Here is a 10927-nt window from a genome sequence, read left to right on the forward strand (position 1 = left end):
TTAGCATAAAGTTGCTCATAATATTCTTCCTTGTTTTTAATGCCAGAGGTTGTATGCATGTGCCAGAGAGAGGAGAGAGAGAGAGAGAGAGAGAGAGAGAGAGGAAGAGAGAGAAAGAGAAAGAGAGAGAAAATGTCTCTCAGTGGGGCCTGGTCATGTCCCAATCTCCTTTCCTCCCTTCCTCCTTCTTGTCAGGATCCTGGGTATGTTCACACATGTGCTTGGCATGTTTCTTAAGCCACTAGGGCTGGGGTTTTGAACTTGATTGGTCATGTGGGCTCCAGCTCCCTCCGTATACTGCTTATTACCGCACTGTGGGGCTGGCCCCAAAACATTTTCTTATTTTCCCTTTAATTTTTGTAACATGTATAGTAGTGTCTCTTCTGTCATGTTCTCTCATCATTCTTCCTCCCTATCAGTCTGACTAGAGATTTCTTTTGATCATTATTATTATTTTAAAGTCTATTTTATTTATTTTACTATGAGAGAGAGAAAGAGAGCAGGAGAATGAGAGAGAGAGGGACCCTCAGTAGGATCTTCATGCTTCAGTTGAGTTCCCAGCCCTGGAGCTGGCCAGGATCACAGGTTTGCCTGTAGGAATGTCTGGTGGTTCAAGTAGACTCTAGATGCAAACCTGGAGCCTTACAATATGATCTCCTGTGTTGTGCAACAGTACCCCTACTGCCTACCCCTACTGCCTGTCCCACAGTGACTGAGCCAGAGATTTATTGATTTTATTTATCTATTCAAATGACTGGCTTTTGGTTTCATTGATTCTAAATCTTTATTCTTTTCTAAAATAGACATTTAAAGGTTTGCATTTCCTTCTAAGCCCTACTTTAGCTTCATCACACAAATTTTTTTATGTGGCGTTTCATTATAATTTAGTTCAAATATATTTTTAAATTTGACTCATAAGTCTTTTAGAAATACATTGTTTACTTTCTAGATATTTGGACATTTTCCAAATATTTATTTTTAATACGTTTTAAGTTTAATTTCATATGGTCAGAGGACACTGTGTAATTTCAATCCATTTACATTTTCTGAGCTTTTTAATTTTTTTAATGACCCAGAAGTTAGTCTGTCTTGGAAAATGTTTAAAAGAATATAGCAATGTATTTTTCTGATATGGGTTGTAGTGTTCTATAAATGTCTGCCAGTCAAGTTTGTTGAGAGTGTTTTTCAAGTGTTTTGGATCTTAACAGATTTTGTTTCTACTTATTCTATGAATTACTGAGAAAGAAGTGATAAAATTTCCAACATAATTTTGGATTTGTCTTTTTCTCCTGTCATTTTTGTCAGTTTTGTTTCATGTATCTGTTATTAAGTGCATTTGGATACAGGATAGCTATGTACTGAGGTGCTGATTGCTATGAGTATGAAGGAACTTTTTGGCGATATGGAACTTTTGTAAACTCTGACTAGGATGGAGTATATACATGCACGTGGGTGTATACATATGTCAATACTCAGAGGTAAGTGAAGATTTGAGACTGAAGGGCAGTCAGTGAGGGACAGAGGAGGGAAGAATGGCTAGGGATACCAACCTTTCTAAGCCAGAGGGAGGAGTTCAGACCCTTGTGCTGTCATGTGAAAACCTTGGAAGAAAATTAGGCAGAAATGTAACATGTATGATGGACCAGATTGACCGTTGTGTTTTTTTTTTTGAAGAGGTTTTTGCCAGAGGGCACGTGCACTCGCCAGAAAGACAGAGAGAGACAAAGAGACAGAAAGTGAGAAGTCACCCCCAAGGGGGATGGCCAACAGAGAAATAGGCATTCCTAATATGGTCTTCATACCACAATCTACTCCCAACCCCAACCAGTTACAGATCATGGGCTTGTTTGTGTCAATCATGCTCAGAGAGGTCTTCAGATGCAAACTCAGAACCTTCTCATGTGTGTTGGCCTCTTATAGCAATGCATTAGTGCTGAGCTACTGTCCAGCTCCTTTCTAATGCCTTTTCATCATAGTTTTAACATAAATCATATCAACCCAGTGCCTTAAAAATGACTAAAACTATGGACCAGCCCATAGTCTGGTGGTTAAGGCAGCTAGATCCCACATGGCTAACTGGGTGATTCAGGTCCCAGACCCAGTAGCTTGAAAACACACTGGGCGCATGTGCATGCGTGCTCAAAATTCTGAAAGGAGGAGAAATGGAGAAAGGATTCCAGTATGACCATTCCCCATGGGAAATGCTTTCTAATTTTTCCTCTTTCTGTCTCTCTCTAGCAAGTGCATGTACCTTCTGGCAAATTTTAAAAATTGATTAAAAATGCATCACTAACAGAAGATGTTCCTAGAGAGCAGCATTTTTCCTGGTTTCCCCTCCCTACCTCGTGCTGTCGCCCAGAGGTAGGACAGCCACAGACAAGATTGTGTCTTGTGAGCTTCCCTGAAGATGTAGGAATCATATGCCTTCTTTAGTCATTCGTTGTTCATTGAGTGTCCAGCACTGTGCTAGAGACTGGGCATTTGATAGTAGATGTTGAGGTCTTTCTCACATCCTAGAGTAAGCTGTGGCCTAGTTACAGAGTTAAGATTTGCCTGAAATAATTAGTAAGTGGAGAGAGGCAAGATCAAAATTTACTGTTGGATAGGATGGCTCAGATACAGCTGAGGGCTACAGTTCAGAGACCTGATGACAGAGTAGACCTGGGCTTTGGTGTTCCTGCAGAGGTGTTGGTAGGAGATCTCCAAATCAAGTTCAATCCTGTTATACCTGCTGAGAGAACAGACACTGTGGAGTAAACTCTGTGTGACAGTAGCTACCTCACCTGGAGCTGACTCCCACCCCCGCCCCTCCAAACACCACACACACACACACACACACACACACACACACACACACAGGGCTGCCTCTTTAATACCTGTGATCCTGGCAGAAGTGATAAGTTCATGGCTGAACATTACATTACTACCCTGACCTTTAAATGTCTGCAGGTAAATAGCAGCAAGCCAGGTGTAGGAAAGGGACTCCTCAGCCAGGATTGCACAGTCCCTGAGGACTGGTCCTGCAAGTTATGTTACTGGCCTGAGTTTGGCATGTTTAGAAAGCCCTTTTCAAAGCAACAACTAGCCAATTGGTTAAGCAGCATTTATTGAACACTTGCTGGCTACTTGGTGACACAAGCCTGATTTGTGTCTTCCAAGAGCTCACAACCAACTAGGAAAGCCAGCATGCACATGAAACAGTTACTGAATGACCTTGGATGGTTGTGGGGTTGGCGCTGAATCCAGGAAGTCCTGAGTCAGACTCTTAACCACCATTTACTTATGAACTGTGGAAATAAAAAGACATTCCACCTCTTTGTGCTTTAATTTCTCATCTATAAAACAAGCATATCATAACATCTCTCTCTTAGGTTGATATGAGGGATAAACACAGGTTCTAGAAAATAGTGTGCACTCAACAAATGTTAGTCTTTTATCAAGTAGTAGGAGGGTATGTGAGGGGGTTCAGAAGAAATTAATTAACAGACACAAGAATGCACGTAAACTAATGGAATAGGTTATGGAATAATGTACCATGGCAGAGTAAAAACTATTGTTGACAGTCAATATATACTTCCCCCCCAAAAAAGAAAAAAAAGTAAAAACCTAGTAGAATGAATATCAAATGTGTACAACATAATGTAATATTAAATGTTGAAGATGATGAATATGTTTATAGCCTTGATTTTATTATTACACACTGTACACATGCTTTCAAAAAACATACTGTACCTCGCAAAGATGAACAATAGTTATATGTAAATCAGGAATTACAATAAAAATAGTGCGGCTCAGGAAGTATTGTCCATATTGTCATACATTTAAAATAGTTGCACTAATAATTGTGTTCTGAAAACAGACTCTGTCATGGGAAGTGGAAATTTGGTGGTGTGGAAATTTGGCTGGGCATGCTCTTGAGAGACACACCTATATAAGGAGATGAGGAAGGCAGCAGTAGACAGAGTAAAACTGATCTTACTGGAGCTGAGGTGGCCTTTGCGATTTATCCCAATTAGAGACAATGAGATGGCTTTTGTATTCCTGCACTGGCCAGTCATTGGCTATGGGAAAGAACATAGTCATGAGGAAATGGTTTCTTGCAGCTGAGGGACAATTAACAGGAAGGGATACAGTGGTGGGCTTTTACCATTTGCAATTCTTAGCAGCTAAGACAGGTGATGGTAGATGGGTATATGTGTTTTTCCCAAAGATAGGATCATGGAGGGCACCCTACATGCATTCCAGTGTATCACACCAGGTAGAATCCTGGAGTTTGTTGGTTTGGACTTTAGTTCTTGTCTGACAAGAGACTTGTTAGATAACCATGGGCAAACTGTGTTACTTTGGGGAGGGGCGCATAGTTTTTCCAAGACAAAATGAAAGTCTGATCTAAGGTTATAGGTCCAGAACTCCACAAGCTGGAGCCATCAAAGAAGGCTTCGTGGAGGAGGTAGCTCCAGAGCTGTTCCTGAAGGATGGCCAAACTCTGCATAAGCAGAGAAAGGAAGGGAGAGAAGGAGTCCAAGTAGAGTGGAGAAGAGCAAAGATTCCAGCTTCTGTGCTATAAAAGGCAACCTCAGGTCTTTTTAGCTTCAACTCAGATCCCAACCTTCTCTGGACCCCTAAATTTTACTGGCTGGGAAGCTCCTTGAGAACAAGGTCTTGCTCATCTCAGGCTCTTCCAGTCCCACTACAGGCCTGAATATGTCTTAGCACTGGATCAAAAGACAGCAGAGCCTGCCTGCCATCCTCTTCCCACCAGAGTTCCTATAGAAAACCTGTAACAGAGAAAAATAGATCACCCTCCACCAAAGTCTGTGATGAATCATTGGGTATTTGAAATATGGTTAGTGTGGCTGAGGATCTAAGATTTAAATTTTATTTAATTTTGAGTAATTTTAACTTAAATTTAAAGTATACAGCACAGGCCGAAGCATTAAAAACCAGAGGGAAAAAGTACCCTTAGAAACAGTCCAGAAAAATGTCCTCCTGGATGGGAATTGGAAGTTGGTGCAGTAGTAAAACTTCATTCTGTGTGAAGCTGACCCACATGGGAAGGTTCTGGGTTCATGTCTAGAGAGCTCCTTGAAAATGCTGGACGACCCAATAACCCAAGACTGGTTGAAGCTGGGAGTAGATTGCAGCCCCAAGATCCTGTGGAGGTGATGTCTCTGTCTCCTTATCTCTTGTTCATGGAAGCATAAAGAAACAAACTTAAGAAATGGTTGGGACCAGCAGGTAACATAGTGGTGAAGGTACTGGCCACCATAGTTTGAGTCTCTGACCTAGCAGCTTAAAATTTATGCTGGGTGGATGTACATGAGTGCCTAAAACCCCAGGAAGAGACTGGAGGAGAGGGAATTGCAGCAAGCCCCCCCCCACCCCCCAGGGGGATGATTTCTCACTTTCTTTATCACCATCTCTCTGTTTCTCTCTGGTGAACACACACACCCTATGGCAAAAACCTAAAAAATTAAATAAATAAATAAATAAATAAATAAATAAATAGTCTTCTGGGCCCAGAACATAGAGGAGAGGGTAACAAGGGGCTGGAGGGGTGAGAAGAAGGTGTCCCACAGTTACATTTGGCTGGACCTAAGAGTGTCCTCCTCAGATGGGGCGCACATTGTTGAACCACAGTTCCCACCCACTCGGAGGTCACTCATTTGTGTTCCTTTCCTGGCCTTGATGTAAAATTCGATGAATGATGTTATGGGTTGAATTGTGTCTCCCCCTGCCCCATATAATAGTTGAAGTCCTTCTGCCCCACATCTCAGAATGTGACCTTATAGGGAAAAAGGGTCTTTCAGAGGTAATCAAGTTACAATTAGGTCATCAGTGTGCCATGATACAACTGTGTCCTTATGAAAAGGGGAGACAGACATGCATCAAGAAAGTGCCCTGGGGAGAAGGAACCACCTACAAGCCAATAAGAGCAACCCAGACTAGATCCTCCTTCAAAGCCTCAGAAGGAAATGGCCTTTGATTTTGTACTTTCAGTCTCCAGGACTGCAAGAGAGTACATTCTTGTTGTTTTGACCACCCAGTCTGTGATGCTTTGATACGTAAGCCCCAGCATGAAGATACAAGTGGAAAGGTCATTTCTCAAACCCTGGCGTTCCAGGATTCTGTCTGCCTGTTCCTCCAGAAATGGATAGGAGAGGCTGGGACACTTGAAAGGGGTCTGAAACCCCCCCGAGGCCAGCAATCTCAGGAAGGCAGTTTGTACCCGGTACAGTGTCTCTCTGCCAAGCTTTCAGGGTCATACGATGATTCCCATCACTCATTCATCACTGCCAGGGAGCCTTTCCTTTCTCCCCAAAACCACCTTCTCATCCTAGTTCAGAGCTACAGAGCTTTACAAAGGCCATGGGCTGCTAATTGCAGCTCTGTCAGCTGTGCTGGGCTTTCAGGACGAGGGAGGAGGATGCCACAGCTTGTCTGGTTGCTGTGGTGTTGCTTTCATGGGGTCTGACAAGTCCCCTTTACGTGGGTGCTCTTAAATACTCAACCTTCTGTCTGTCTGGATTAATTGGTCGGTAGCTATGAGCTGGACAAGCCTATTTTTACTACATGTGCCAGCAAAACTTACATCAAATTAGCATTTGAAAATTTTATTACAACAGCAACCACACCACGAAAGAATGTGAGCCTATGCATGCATTCTCAAGTCTCCTTTGAAGCTGTCTTCTCAGCCCTTTCCCCCATTGAACCAGGTTCTCTTTACCGTCATGGTGATATTTAGATAGTGACAGAGATCTGGAGGTGCCTTTTCCCACAGGTCATTCTTCTCTTTGGAGTTCCTGAAAGAATGAGCTATGCACACAACGAGCAGTCACAGAACAGAAGTGCGGCTTTGTTTCACCAACAGCTGTGTTAGTGTCTGAAGCAGAGCTTTCTTTGTCTTTTTATTTGACTTTAATTGACAAATAAAAATTATATGTATTTGTGTAGTACGTTGGGATGTTTTGATATATGTACACATTATATTTTTTGTTCTTTCATTTTTTATTGCCAGAGGACATGTGTGTGTGTGTGTGTGTGTGTGTGTGAAAGAGAGAAAGAACACTCTAGAATGGGGTGTGGTCATGCTGCAATCTTTTTCCCCTCCATTTATCTATCTTGTTAGGATTTTGGGCCACATGCACGTGCTCCTGTTATATTTTTCAAGCTGCTGGGCTTGGGATTCACACCAGGGTCAGCCATGTGGGATCTGGCTCCTATAACTGCTGAGCAATGGGGCCAGTCTTGTGTACACTATAGACTGATTATATCAAGCTAATTAATGTAGCTATCACCTTACACACTTAACTTGTGTGTGTGTGATAAGAACATTTAAAATGGACTCTTTGAACAATTTTGAAATATACAATGAATTATTGTTAACTATAGTCACCATGTTGTACAATAAATCACTAAAACTTATTTCTCCTGATTGGAACTTTGTGTTCTTTACTAATAGCTCTCCTTTCCCTATCTCACTCTCTCCTACCCAGCCTTTGGGCATCATCATTCTAGTCTCTGCTTCTGTGAGTTTGACTTTTAGACTTCTCATATTTCACATTGTAAGTGAGATCATACAACATACAACAACATGTTGTATGTTAACTATAATCAACATGTTTAATTCTCACTCACTAGAGAGAGACAGAGAGTGGGAAAATGAGAAATGCCCCCCCCAACACACACACCCAGTGGAGACAACCACACCACGTCCTTTCACTTCCTGGGATTTTAGACATACATGCACATGTGCCCGGTGTGATTTTCAAGCCACTAGCTCTGGAACTCAGACAACAATCAGCCATGTTGGAGTCAGTGCCTTAACCACCACACCACCTGCTGGTTACCCATTTAAGGTAACTCTTGAAGACCATCAGGATGCAGTAGGGGGCCAGGTGTAGTGTATGTGCACATATGCTAGTGGGCAAGGGCCAGTTAGAGGGAACAGCATTCGGAAGGAAGGTTCTGAAACAAATGGGAGGTCTGTGGAGTCCCAGGGCTTCTAGACATGAGGAGTTATCATCTTTGAGTGTTATTTCCTTACATGATTCTTATTAGTTATATAGTTTCCATCTCTCTGGGAATCTCTTTTCTCACCTGAATGGGGATACTGATGACAGTTGACTTCCACTGTTACCACTGTGAGAAGCAGATAAGCATTCTCAAAGAAACACCCAGCTTGACTTTAGACACACTTGCATTCTAGTCCCAGCCTCACATTTCAGTTCTATGTCCCTCCAATAGTCTCTCTCTTTCTCTCTCTTTCTTCCTGTGTGTGCGTGTTTCATGAACTGGAATAACAGTAATACCAACCACAGTTCTCTTGTGTGATTGACATAAAGTGCATGAATGTGATATCTAAATGGTAGCTGTGGTTTATATCCCAGAAACATTTAGTGGGCATCTACCATGAATCTGGCACTGTCTTGGCACTGTTTTCACATAGCCTCTGCTCTCAACTCTGCTCTAGTGGAGAGAAGGGGACATATGGGAACAGTTAATATGTAATACAAGAAATGTCATAATTGCAGGACAGAAGGACCATGGAAACACCAAGGAAGATGTTTGCCTGGGATGGGGGTAGAGGAGTCAGTAAGAGCTTCCACAGTCCTGAAAGAACTTTGAAAAAGTTAACTCAATATTCTTCTGTAGAAGACTTGAAAAAAAAAAAAACCTAAATTTGGGTATTAAATGATTGTACTAGTATAGCTGCAGGTATCTCACTGGAACTTTCAAAAGTGATGATGAAGTAAGCCCGTCATAGAAGAACAAATACTGTACAATACCACTTCTGTGAGGCATCTGTAATAGTCAGACTCACAGACGCAGAGAATACAATCGTGGTTGCCAGGGATTAGGAGGTGGGAGAGATGGGAAGTCGTTCAATGGGTATAATGGTTCATTTATGCTAGATGAATTAGCTCTAGAGATCCACTGTACAACACAGTAACTGGAGTTAACAATATTGCATTGTGCACTTCAAAATTTGTTAAGAGGGTAGATCTTACATTAAGTGTTCTTACCATAAGAAATAATAACAGAAAACAAAGCAGAGGGAAACAAGGAAACCTTTGGAATTTCTGGATACACCTATAATCTTGATTGTGGTGATGGCATCCCACGTGTTCATGTGTGCTCAAACTCATCAAATTGTACACATAAATATATGAAGTTCTTTGTATGTAAATTAACCTCAACAAAGCTGTTTGAAAAAAATGGCTCAGCAGAGGCATTCTCTCTCCCTCAAATCTGAGAGAATTCTGAGTGGTTATTATTGCTGTTCCCTTCTGCCTCTTACACTGTTGGATGTGAACCATCCTAAGAAGCTAATTTCCCATCTTTCTTTACATAGGGAGAGGCTTCTCCTATGTCCTTGAGTATCAGGAGTTCACCATTCTGAAGTTCTGGAAGAATCTTTAGTAGTTAAGCTAATGATATCTGTAAATTAAGCTTAAAGAGACAGAGCCAACCTCCACTGACAAATGCTGTGAAACCTGGAACAAAAAGCTCACACAGCTTGAGCCAGCACAGAAGCACCACACAATTTGTATCATCCAAGGGATTTGCTCAGGCTTTGGTGTTGCCTGACCCAGGACTGATCCTCTTTCAGTTACTGATTTGTTCAATTGCCTGCTGAAGAGAGAAAGGAAGGAGAGGGTCATGTGCCTTGTCTGAAGGTCCAGCTACTTACTCTGAGATGCTGACTGTGAGCTCTTGGGTGAATCCTTTCTGCTTCATTCAGTTGTCTGAAGACTCTTGGTCCACATGGAGGGAGTTGGATATGGGCAAAGTAAGTGCATTTCAACAAACGGAAACAAAAACCATGGTTGTCTTTTCAACCTAGGTCTGAGCTGAATAACCAAAAAAAGTAAAAAAATGTCATGGGTAGCTAATGAGTTGGCCCAGGACATCACTTTTGTATAGCCACCTGTGGCCATGTCTTGGTTGGAGACATAATGCTGTTGACATGTCTTCACTGTTAATAGGCAGAGATATGAGTACCTACTGTGTGTCATATACTAGGTTAAATAGCATAAGGTAGTTGTTATTACTATTTCTCAAAATGCAGATGTATTGCATCACTGGATTCCCATGTAGTTGACTGTGGTTCAAGTCCCAGACCCGGCAGCTTCAAACTCATGCCTGGTGCATGTACGTGTGTGCCCAAAATCCTGAGAGGAGAACAGAGAAGGGATTGCAGCATGGCCATACTCTCTGGGGGGTGATTTCTCACTTTCTGTCTCTCTGTTTCTCTGTGTCTCTCCAGTGTGCACATGTGCCCTATAGCAAAAAACCTCTCTACAAAAGAAAAAAAAAAGATGCAGATGTGGATTTAAGCTTAGATAAGTGAGTAATTTGTCTCAAGAGATTTAATGAGGTATGTATAGTGTGGAGGAGGCAGGATTAGAATTCAGTCCCACACCATCTTTAAAGCCCATGCTCTGGATGGCTCCTGCAAACTAGGTATTTAAGGGCACATGAGAAATGAAGATTTTTCTACTGATAATTCAGCCTCCAGCAAACAAGCTAGCAGCAGGAGAGGCCAGGCCTTCAGAAGAAGATTCCACATGGCTCCTGCGAACTAGACTGAACTTCAAGAATTTGAAAGAAAAACACCAACCATCAGATGACAAGAAATCACTGCTGGATCACAAGAAATATGGGAAAACAAGAAAATACCTCTCCTCCAAGGGAAAAGAGTAACTCTTCTTCATCCACAAGCAGTTTGGTGAAAATCATGGAAATGTCTGATAAGGAATTTAGAGCATTCATAGTGTCGAAGCTAACAGAGATGGAAGAGAAGAGAGATAATGAACTGCTACAGAAAAAGGAGAAAGAAGTTGATGAGTTCCAGTAGATGAGGAAATTCTTGCAAGATCTAAAAGAGGAATTACACACTTTACAAAAGACTCAAACGGAACTG

This window comes from Tupaia chinensis, unplaced genomic scaffold (assembly GCF_000334495.1).
Source record: "Tupaia chinensis unplaced genomic scaffold, TupChi_1.0 Scaffold000422_1, whole genome shotgun sequence".
NCBI classification, from domain to species: Eukaryota; Metazoa; Chordata; class Mammalia; order Scandentia; family Tupaiidae; genus Tupaia; species Tupaia belangeri.